This window comes from Panicum virgatum, chromosome 4K (assembly GCF_016808335.1).
Source record: "Panicum virgatum strain AP13 chromosome 4K, P.virgatum_v5, whole genome shotgun sequence".
Classification (NCBI taxonomy): domain Eukaryota; kingdom Viridiplantae; phylum Streptophyta; class Magnoliopsida; order Poales; family Poaceae; genus Panicum; species Panicum virgatum.
Window position 1 is genome coordinate 20,865,240 of NC_053139.1, and position 11,801 is coordinate 20,877,040.

The 11,801-nt window shown below is 46.3% G+C and overlaps 1 long non-coding RNA gene across 2 annotated transcripts; it reads right to left on the bottom strand.

Moving 5' to 3' along the window:
* Positions 1 to 718: 718 nt before the first annotated feature.
* LOC120705129 lies at positions 719 to 1,961 on the bottom strand. Of its 2 annotated transcripts, none has more exons than XR_005687793.1 (3): positions 1,598 to 1,961; positions 1,275 to 1,385; positions 719 to 1,130 (listed from the first exon to the last, which is right to left on the bottom strand). It is a non-coding gene; the product is annotated as an uncharacterized LOC120705129 (long non-coding RNA). The 2 variants fall into 2 exon arrangements; XR_005687794.1 differs by having other exon boundaries at positions 1,275 to 1,446.
* Between the last annotated feature and the right edge of the window lie 9,840 nt (positions 1,962 to 11,801).

Below are 11,801 nucleotides of genomic sequence, written 5' to 3' on the forward strand. Positions count from 1 at the left end.
TAATTATTTAGTATTAGAAAAAATATTTTTTAAAAAATATTATGCAAATATAGACAAATGTGGTCTTATTTTAAAGATCTTATTATAAGAACCCAAATTTTGTTTGGTAACAGTTATAGCTTTTTTAGTTTCAAATCATCGTGCACTGCTAATACAATGGGTTGGCAGATTAATTACGGAGACCTTCGGGTGATGGGTGTGGAAACCATCGCTTCAAGGGATGGATAATCGCACCGCTGTGGCAAGCACGGGACTCAGCTCCGCCAAGAGCCCAGTCGGCAAAATGCAGAGGAGAAGGTCGGACAGGAATCGATCAGGGGACCTCCCCCCTGCGGAGGTAAGCTCTCAAGCCAACTCAGCTGCTTCTTGTACAAGTGCCTATTGTTTAGCAATATTTGAAATTATGTTGCTGTTCGGTTAGCGATTGCTTACCATTTTTACATAATACTGTTTACGCCGCTCAACTAACTGCTAGTGAGTGTCGGCCCTGCAATATTTAACAACTACTAGGTTTATATTATACCCGTGCGTTGTTACGGGTGGCAAAAAAAAATTAGCACAATACACAAAGTTTGGGCAACATGATGTTCATCTTAGCAACTTGATGTTTTGACGCAAACTAAGATTCAGAAACATCAACTTTTTACATAATAGTATAATGTCTGTGATAACACTACGGTGATATTTGATAATGCAATCAAACAATCGAAAGATTTAATGACACGGCAAAGAACTTACTCTCTAGAAGTTTTCCCAATCCTAAAATGTTTACCGGAGAATCATTTATCTCCTCTCCCAATACTTAGTAGCCAGTACACACTTTACACAAAGTATTGACTTTTATTTCCCAAAGCTGGATTTTACAAAGTGAGTAAACAAAAACCCTCCAAAATCTGACTAACAAATATCAAATTTAGGATACACTTATATGCAGGGTATAAAGGAGCAAAAGGATGAGTAAGGATGTTCATTGCAAGTGACTCCAGTGAACTAATGCCATCTCTCAAGTGACTTCAATGGCTTAATAAGATGAAGTCGTCTGATTCTCGGCCTCAAGCAACCAACACTTGGTTAAAACTTAATGGCATAGAAGTTTGGTTCTCAGCCCCTTTAGCTCTCTCTTCTCCACCCTGACAGAGAAATGCAGCAAACCATAAAAAGAAAATAGACAATGCACCTTCTTTCAATATCATATTCCACCACTACCAAATATAAACAAAGTATGTTGTGACATTTCATTTCAGTAATCAGAGGGGCCAAAATCTAAAGTGTACCTTTTTCATATTATGGCTGAAATGAGCTCCACTCAGCAACCAACTCTGAAGATAACTCATATATCTCAGATCCTGATTAATCTTTTAGTGGATAATAATATCGTTGATCACCTGAAACCCATAGGTCTACATCAGCACCAATGCTACGAGCCTCATCTAGATATGAGTAAGCCTGTTTGATAGAATAAGGAGTAAATGAATATGGCCAATCCATTTTGCTGATGAGCAGAAAATAATAGTTTATTTGCCATATTTTGAAATGAAGTACAAGAAAAGAATTTTTTCAGATTAGAAGCAATGTCCTGAAACTATCACAAAAATACCTTAGTGCTCTTTTAGTTTAGTTAAGTCATCACTGGGTTGCTCAACGCATTATCCCTCTCAACACAAACTGCATGGAACAATACGAAGAAAAAGAGCAAGTCACTTCACCATCCTAAAATTACACAACAATACCTAGTAAATGGGAGGCCATGATATCATTTTCAAGATTATCAGGCTAGTATGAATCGTTCCTATGGAACCAATCACTATTTTCATCTGGTTCCTCATTTTCCTTGTTATATGCGTATCCAGCCTCTACAAAATATTTCCACACGACATAAGAACAATCACCATTTTATTATGACTATAACTACAGAAATTGGCTAAGCATCACCATTTTTTTCTTGGGCAGGCTTCACGTCGATTGTTTCAATGTTGTCCCAAGCATCCACTGTTTAAATCTTGGGACAACATTGAAACATACATACATCATAAGGCCGTAAATGAGAAAGCAAGCATGGTTATGCATTGTGTGCAAAGGCAGTATAGATGTCTGGCTGGCATAATCATCATCATGTATTCATGGATGCCAATTTGCAAAATGTACTATGTCCTGAAAAAGTATCAAGGTATATGGTAATTTGAATGATGTATGAACAGATACCGTGATCTGGATTCTGGAGCTGAAAGTATCAAGTGATACTCTGATCTAAAAAATGTGGCATGTAATACTATATACAATCAAAAAATGTATCAAGGATACTGCAATCTGAAAAAAGTATCAAGTAATGCTATAATATGAAGAATTATCAAATGGTATATTCCGATGTGAAAAAAGTATCCAAACATACTATTATCTGATAACGGTATCCAAACATACTCTTATCTGAAACCATACGAAGAGATGCTATTCTGAAAAAACTACATATAAGTAATTTGCCAGCACACCAACTATAGACTATAGTTAGTTGCATGCCTGATGAGAAAGGATATGAACTGTTAGCCTAGTAGCTATGGTAAACAGATGGCTAAATTAAAATGTATGCCTAACGTGGAAGGATAGTTCATGTCTAACAAAAACTGCCAGAGCTGTCACTCATGAACTCATGAACTTTGCACCTCTTGGATCCATGATATTGGGTTTCGGAATTCTTGCCATATTTATAATGGCATCAGACACATTTATATACAATTCTTCTCGAAGAATGGTCATATTTAACAACTTTCTGCAGTCAGGTTTGTACCCCTTCGCATGAGTTCACTTCAATTGTCATTGCAAATCATGCCTTCGGCCCACTTTCAAAAATTACTACTCCCTCCGTATCGTGAATAGATGTCGTTCTGGGTGATGGGTGCAGTTGCACAATAGATGTCGTTCCTCCCATCGCCAGCCAAAACTGACGTCTTTGCCCCTACATGCCTCTTCGATCGCCGCATGCGCTGCTTGGCTCAACGCCGCACGCGCTCTTCGGAGTAAATGCATTGCTATGCTACCTGCACAAGTACCGAAGAGTTAGTTACTCATGTGTATGTGGTTTTGTCTAACTCCATTTTCGGGTACCGAAGAGATCATGTTGCTACCTTTTGGTTCTCAACACTGAAGCAACCTACCCCTCTTGTTCAAATGGGTATTGTCATAAGCGGAGGGGCTAAAATGCCCAGAATAAACGGGCACAGTCCGTCCTCACTATTATGGCAATGACAACCAGTGCCATGCTTAATGGCTTACGCTTTTACCCTTCAAAAGGCCTTGCTTAATTATATGCTTATACTAACTTTTCGTTTGCAAAGATACTACATATCTTGGTTACAGGCTCTTCGCCAAGGATATCAACTTCGGGTTATTGGTTTTCACCCTGAAGAAATTATATATGAGGCTTCGGTTATCCAAAATCGATGCAAAACTCTCCTTCGAGTTATTAGTTTTCACCCCGAAGAGAAATATATATGGGCCTTCGGTTATCCGAGTATGAGGCAAGATTCTCCTTCGGGCTATTGGCTTTCACCCCGAAAAAATTATATATGGGGCTTCGGTTATTCATGTTTTACGCAAGATCCTCCTTCGGGCTATTGATTTTCACCCCGAAGCACGCTAAGTTATATATGGAATGGCTATGCCGGGATCTCACAGGAATTCTGCTTGGCCTTCGGTACTGCTCGATTGCAATTAACTTATGGGATTTCTGCCAAATAACAAAGTGGGATTCACCGGAAGGTTGGCCCCTGCTTATTCGGCCAACCCTTCGCTCTTTACTCATTGCAAAAGCATTCATTAAGCTCATATTGCAACTCTTTGCATCATTTGCATTGCATTGCACTGCGGCGAAAAGCCAAAGGCAAAGAAGTCCCTCTGTGCGTAAAGTCGAAGGCGGAAAGTCCTATCGTGCGTAAAGCCGAAGGCGGAAAGTCCTGTCATGCGAAGCCAGAGAAGTCCTTCTATGCGTAAAATGCCGAAGGCGGAAAGTCCTGTCGTGGGTAATGCTGAAGGCGGAAGGTCCTGTCGTGCGTAAAGACAAAGGCAGAAAGTCCAGTCGTGCGAAAACCGAAGCCGGAGAAGTCCTTCTGTGCGTAAAATGCCGAAGGCGGAAAGTCCTGTCGTGCGAAATGCCAAAGGCAGAGAAGTCCTTCTGTGCGTAAAGCCGAAGGCGGGAAAGTCCTGTCGTGCGGAAAGTCGAAGGCTGGGTATGACCTACCCATGCTAAAGAGCCGGAGGCAGCCTAAGGAAAGTCCCGTCGCGCGAAATGCCGAAGGCATTGTAAATAAATTAGAAATGAAAATGACAAAAGTTTTGTAGGTGCATTAACTGCCAACTTCAGTATGGTAGTGAAATTCTATCTCTGGTTTTTATATTAAATTGTTGAAACAGCAATAAGTTTTCAGTATCATGGGCTTCTCATCAAAGATTCATTCTATCAGTAATAGGCTTTTTCTTCAGACATGAGTTTTCGTCAGTCAAACCTTTGTCAAAATGGGCCTTCGGCACTTCTACGTTGCCTCCACCATGAACCCCGGACAAGAGGGGCTATAGTGGGGCCAGAGGACTAGCACCTTCTGGCGAATAAGTCTTGCCCGGTGCTCGTCATTTCGGCTTCGACGACTACTTTGGCTTCGCCCTCGTCGACAGTGATCGGCTCGAGGGACTCGCCATGTACCTTCGGCGACCACGACTTCGGCTTTCGCCCTCGTCGACAATGAGGGGCTCACCGTGTACCTTCGGCAACTGCGACTTCGGCCTTCGCCCTCGTCGATACAGTTCGACTCGAGGGGATCGCCGTCTACCTTCGGTGATGACTGGGCTCGCCGATTACCTTCGGCGACGACTGGGCTCGCCGTCTACCTTCGGCGACGACTACTTCGGCCTTCGCCCTCGTCGACACAGTTCGGCTCGAGGGGCTCATCGTCTACCTTCAGCGACCACGACTTCGGCTTCGCTCTCATCGATGGAGTTCAGCTCGAGGGGCTCGTCGTCTACCTTCGGCAACGTCTATTTCAGCCTTCGCCCTCGTCGATGCAGTTCGACTCGAGGGGGCTCGCTGTCTACCTTCGGCGATGACTACTTCGGCCTTCGCCCTCGTCGATACAGTTTGACTCGAGGGGCTCGCCGTATACCTTCGGCGACGACTACTTCGGCCTTCGCCCTTGTCGATACAGTTCGACTCGAGGGGCTCACCGTCTACCTTTGGCAACGACTACTTCGGCCTTCGTCCTCATTAATACAGTTCGACTCGAGGGGCTCGCCATCTACCTTCGGCGACGACTACTTGGCCTTCGCCCTCGTCGATAGAGTTCGGCTCGAGGGGCTCCCCGTCTACCTTCGGCGACCACGACTCCAGCTTCGCCCTCATCGACGGAGTTCGGCTCGAGGGGCTCGCCGTCTATCTTCGGCAACCACGACTTCGGCCTTCGCCCTCGTCGATACTGTTCAACTCGAGGGGCTCGCCATCTACCTTCGGCAACTTCTACTTTAGCCTTCGCCCTCGTCGATACAGTTCGACTTGAGGGGCTCGCCGTCTACCTTCAGTGATGACTACTTCGGCCTTCACCCTCTTCGATACAGTTCGACTTGAGGGGCTCGCCATCTATCTTCGGCGACGACTACTTCGGCCTCCATCCTCGTCGATATAGTTTCACTCAAGGGGCTCGCCGTCTACCTTCGACGACGACTACTTCAACCTTCGCCCTCGTCGACAGAGTTTGGTTCGAGGGGCTCACCGTCTACCTTCGGCGACCACGTCTTCGGCTTCGCCCTCGTCAACGGAGTTCGGCTCGAGGGGCTCACCGTCTACCTTCGGCGACCACGACTTCGGCTTCGCCCTCGTCAACAGTGTTTGGCTGAGGGGCTCAACATTCTCCTTCACCGAAGACCCTCTTCATCAAGATCGAAGTCTCAACTACTTGGAGTATCATCGCCATTGTTTGAGTAAACCTGCTAGGATTGCGTGCTTTTTTCTTCATCTGTTTTGTCCCACTGGGTTTTCGGATGGAGTTTTTAGCGAGGCGTATGAGCGGGCGGTCATGAGGACAATCCTCGCGGTCGAGGTCATAGATAGGTCTGGGCCACTCCTTATGTATTCAGCTACTATGCTTTGTCATGCCCTCCAAGCCAAAGTTGTTGAGGGGCTACTGTTAGGGAAATGGTCCAGCCCATATAACTAAATGGGCTGATTGTGAAGGCCCAAGGGTCTGAATGTAAATTATATACTCTTCAGGGGGCCGGAGGCAAAGTGCCACCTTCCTCCCCTCCTATATATATAGGTGACCCAAGGGGTCAAAGGGGGTCTCTCTCTCCCTCTCTGGAGCTAGACTCATATCTTTATGTCCTCAGTACCCTCCTCCCCTCTCACTATTTGGCGGAATCTTCTCCCCAACATGGAGGCACTCAAATCCCCCGCCTGGCCCCTTCTCCCACGGGTGGGTAGGGAGGTCCCTATTTTTTTAGAGAATTTAACTTTATACCATTATAATGATTGCCACCTCCTGAGATAGTATCCTTATTTTTGGCACTACAGAATCAGAACGGGAGAGAGAAAATATTTACATTTTTACTACTCTTGCCCCGTGGATGCCAGCGCATCGGTCCAGCAAGGCTCCACGTCAGCTCCCGCCCCCTGTGCCCGGCCTGAGCCTTTTGTCTAGCCCACATGCCCATCCCAGCCCATTCCACAGTCTTCCTCCCCTCCTCTGCTCCATGACTGCCTCCCTCCGACCCTGCTGCTGCGCGATGTCGCAGAACACATTGGACCCGGCCACCAGCACGAACCGCGGCACCCGCCACACAATGCTCATCGCCGCCGCCCCGCCGGTGGCCACGCCGTGGAGCCACCGCCGCTCGACCAACACGGCGGTGCCCAGGGCATGGCGCCCCCTCCCTGTTCTCCCCCTGGAGAGCGGCATGGCACCCCCTCCTAGCGGCGGCTCCAATGGTCATCACCACTGCTGCCGCTGGCAACAGGTTTCCTCCATGGAGTCCGGCGGCGGTGCGCCAGCGGTGGTAGCGGCGAGGAGGCGCTTCAACTGGAAGGCGCCGGCGATCATCCTAGGTAATCCAAGAGCGAGCCTGCGTGGCCGTTCTTTCGAGCCTGCGCGGCCGTTCTTTCTATTCTGATTCAGATTCGTACGCCTCCCATTCCAGAATCCGAAATGATGGGTTGATGCTGACTCCCTCCCTCCTGCCTTGGCATCCGCGGTGTTCGAGCTGCTGGAGAGCATCGCCTTCTCCGGCGTGGCGCTCAACCTATTGGTGTACCTAGCCACGGTGCTGCATGGGAGCACCGCTTTCAACGCCGCCCACGTCGACACCTGGAACGGCACCACCTTCATCGTCCCCGTCGTCGGCGCCTTCCTCACCGACAGCTACCGGGGCAAGTACTGGACCATCCTCGCCTCCATCGCCTTCTACCTCGTGGTGAGTGAGTGATCCGATTCTGATTCTGATCCAATCCGGTGGTCAATGTGGTGACGAATTAATTAATGGCTCGATTGATTCATTGATCCATCGATGGGCAGCAGGGCCTGGTGCTGCTCAACGTGTCCGCGGCGGTGCCGTCGCTGCGGCCCAGGGCAGCATGCGCGCCGGCGACCAAGACCCAGTTCTCCGTCTTCTTTGCGGCGCTCTACCTGACCTCCACCGGCACGGGGCGGCATCAAGTCGGCGCTGCTCCCCTTCGGAGCGAAGCATTACGACAACGACGCCGAGCAACCGGATGACCACCACCTTCATACAGCAGGGGATGACCATGGACACGCAGCTGGGGGCGGTTTAAGGTGCCCATGGCATCGCTGGTGTCCGTGGAGGTGGTGTTCATACGGCTGTGGGTGGCTGAACCAACGCACTGGCGTTCAGGGGGCAAGCGTGGTAAAAATATAAATATTTTCTTTCTCCCATGCTGATTCTGTAGTGTCAAAAATAAGAATGCTATCTCAGAAGTTGACCATCATTATAATGTATAAAGTTAAATTCCCCATTTTTTTTCTACCGCGCCGCCCCTGCTCCCGAGCTCGAGCCTGCTGCCGTACGCGCGCCGCCGCGGTCCCCCGAGCTCGGGCACCCCGCCGCCCCCGAGGTGCGGCACCGGCGCCGCCGCCGTGCCCAAGCTCGGGCACCCCTGCTGCCTAGAGCTGCGGCACCCACATCGTCGCCGCCGCCTCCAAGTTCTAGATAAAGAAGTCGTGGTGTTCTCCCTGCGCCACCGTAGCTCGGGCATGGAGCCCTTGGGGGCTTCCCCGGCCCCAGGCGGTGCGTCGAGCGCCAAACAAGCTCAGCCATGGAGCCCCACGAGCCTGCCCCAGCCCCCAGGCAGCGCGCCGAGCTCGGCCATGGAGCCACCGGCCGTGGGAGAGGTGCATCTGGTGGAGACGGAGAGAGAGAGGGAGATGCAAGAGAAGCGTTGATGGGGAGGGAGGGAGAACGATGCATCTGGAAGAGTGAGAAAGAGATGCGTTGATGGCAGGGGGAAGACCAAGAGAGATGCGTCGGGAGAAAATAAAAGAAAACGTAAAAAAAAATGAGACCCTGACTGGTAGGTCCAATCTGTCGTGAAAGAGTAGGGGCTGAAATGTGAGAACTGTTGCTGAAGTTAGGAGTAAAAATTATAGCCCCTAAAAGTTACTCAATAAAGTAGGGACTAAAAGTAGTTGTTATTGCTGGAGTTGATCTTAACTATTTTTTCTATTTCAAATTATAATTTGTTTGACTTTTTCAATCTCAAGTTTAACCACTCGTTTTATTCAAAAATTTATGCAAAATATTACTTTTTTTTGTTGTGATTTGCTTTATTAATAAATTTTTTTCAAGAATTTTACTATATTTGAGTGGCCAAATATTGGTTAAAAAGTCAAACAACGGAGGGAGGTGCTCATCCCGCAAAAGCCTGTTGGCACAATAAAATAACAGCACCAACCAACACACAAAAATAATGCGCACAAACTCGAAGTAAAAGTCTGATGCTTTAGTAATCTCCGAGATAAGAAATTAAAATATTCTGATGATACAGTAACTGGAACACGTCTAAAACCAAGTACAGAGTCTAGTAGTAGATCAAATGCACACCACGGCAGCTTGAATGTCCTTCCGATGTTTAGCCAGACAACGGCAACAGATCAGCACTAGTTAATCTTGACGTGCGTCTGGCTAATCAACGTTGAGCGTAATGATCTTTCTGACCAAACCTGCTGTGCGCCTTGGCAATCCAACGAGCACCGGCTACGCGAGCCGATTCGATGTTCCTCGGCGAAAGGCCGCCGATGATGATAAGGCTTCGATTACGGCGAAGCGATGACGGGTGGTTTCCAAACAAACCAACAAAGATTGCTTCGTTTAAGTGGAAGCAGACGACCGATTTACAGCCTAATGGCAAAGAATAGCTAAACCTAGGCAAGAAACAAGAACGAGAAATAGTAGATGTGTTTCCGATTGTGTGTGTGGACAATCGCGCAAATCCAAATTTGCAAGCGAGCGCTAGCGAGCTTTCGAGTGCTCGATTTCCCGACCGTCCGTACGCCTCCACATGCGTTTCATTCTCCTCAGCGCGTATCATATTTTTTTTGGAAGATGCTAGGGCCCGGACGTCCGATCCGGGCGCGGGGCATCGGGCGATTTGATAAAAGGAAAAAAATTCTGCCGCAACATTGTCCGATGTTGCATGCAATATGACCTTATCGAATGAAACACTTAAAATATATTTTTATAATATTTATTTGAAACATTTGTAACATCGAAAATCAGCACTTGCGATATCAACATATGTTGAAAAATTATTGTTAGCCATCCGTTGATGATGAGAAAAAAACTCCGCCGTAACATCTGTTTCATGTTGCATGGTATATCCAAATTTCTTATTGAAGATACAACATCTAGATTAAATATTTGCAACACGTAAAAAACATATGCAATATTGTAATATTTAGATCTACTTTTACAACATCCACAAATACTTGCAACATTTCAAAATCTCTATTGTAATATTATAAGATACCTGTTGCAACATGACCGCTAGATGCTCGCCACAACCTTCGCTCAACCTCAACCTTCGGAGTTACTCATGGCCGCCGCCTCCCGGAGCTCCTCAGGCGGCTGGCACGGCTTACTCCTAGTGCAGGGGAGCGGCGACCAGGCGGAGGAAGGTGCCGCTGCCGCTGCCGCACCGTGCCCACCGCTGTCGGCTTCGTGCCGTCTCACCCCGCCGCTGCCTGCAACGCTGGTGAGCAGGGCGTCCGACGTCCTGCTCTTAGCGTTATAGTATTTTTTTTCCACTGATTTTCTTTCATTTTTATCCTTAACATCCGGTGGGATGTGGCACGTGGGAGGGAGATGGCACGCACTGACGCACGCAGCGACAGGCGCCGGCGCATCGAGCAACAGTCCGGAGACGGAGTGCTCACTTTGTTTCTTTTTGTTTTTTCTACGGAAAAGTTGCTACAATACAAGTTTTGGCTTTTTTGTACATGTTATATATAGCTTTTACATAATTTTATTTTGCTTCTTTTGCATAAGTTATATCAATATTACTTCTTTCTTTATGAGAATTATCATCTTTTTGCACAAATGTTTCCTTCAAATTTGTTTGCGACAAAGTTTTGCGGAAAATGTTGATCATATGATTTTCCATAAAAATTATATGTATAATTTAGCATATAAACATTTTTCCATATTATTAGCTACATAAGTTTGTTGTACAAATATTTTGCTTCTTTGTGATATAAATCTGTTTTATAATTTTTGTGTAAAATTATTTTTGCTTTATATAATATTGTGTATAAATTTATATATATAATTTATATACCAGTGGGTTTGAAAGAATGGAACATATCTAGTGCAAACCACAACTTCGTGAAAATCCGTGCAAACAACGGCAAAAAAGTTATCTAAATTCATCATAAAAATCACATATGTAGATGATATGATGATACACAATCTTGTAAAATATCTTGTCCAAACTCGATTTTGTCCGTGAGATATAAAAAGAACAAATTTCGAATCAGGAAGTTGTCCAAATGATTTGTTAGAAATTTGTTATTTTTATATCTCACAGATGAGGTTGAGTTTGGATAAGATATTTTACAAAGTTGTGTATCATCATATCATCTATATGTGTGATTTTTTTGATGAATTTAGATGATATTTTTGTCATGATTTGCACGGGTTTTCACGAAGTTATAGTTCGCACTAGATTAAGTAAAAAATAGGAAACGGGGAGAGATAGGGGCCCACCACCTGGGCGCGTCTGTGCATGCCTGCAGTCACGCACTGACGCACGCACAACTGCTTCCGCACAAAAGACCTGTCAAAGGAAATTTTGAAGCCCGCGCGGATCTGCCATTTTCAGAAAAGAAAAAAATTATGATGTCGTCGGAGATCGATCGCTGAAACCTCTTCTGGCGCGCGTTGAGCATGCCCGACAATCGGCCATATACCCACGTAGTATATATATGGGTACGCCTGGTTGGGCAAATCATAATAGGATTCCTATACATGCACACATAAATATCACGTATCTCTTTTGCATGCCATCTTAAAATATTCCTAATCTATTTGGCCATAGAGCTAATTAAAGAAGTAGACACCATCAGCAGTCCAATGCCATCACGTCCTCCCATGTTATTTATCCGGCCAAATAACCAACTCATGTATCTTCTGTTATCCCCAATCCAAATTTACCTTTGTTTGCTTCCTTCCCTCTCTTGTGAAATCCAAGCTAATATGCTGTCTTAAACCTGTTTGGCAGCAGGTACCTGATTTGGTTCCTCAACAGCATACGCAGAACC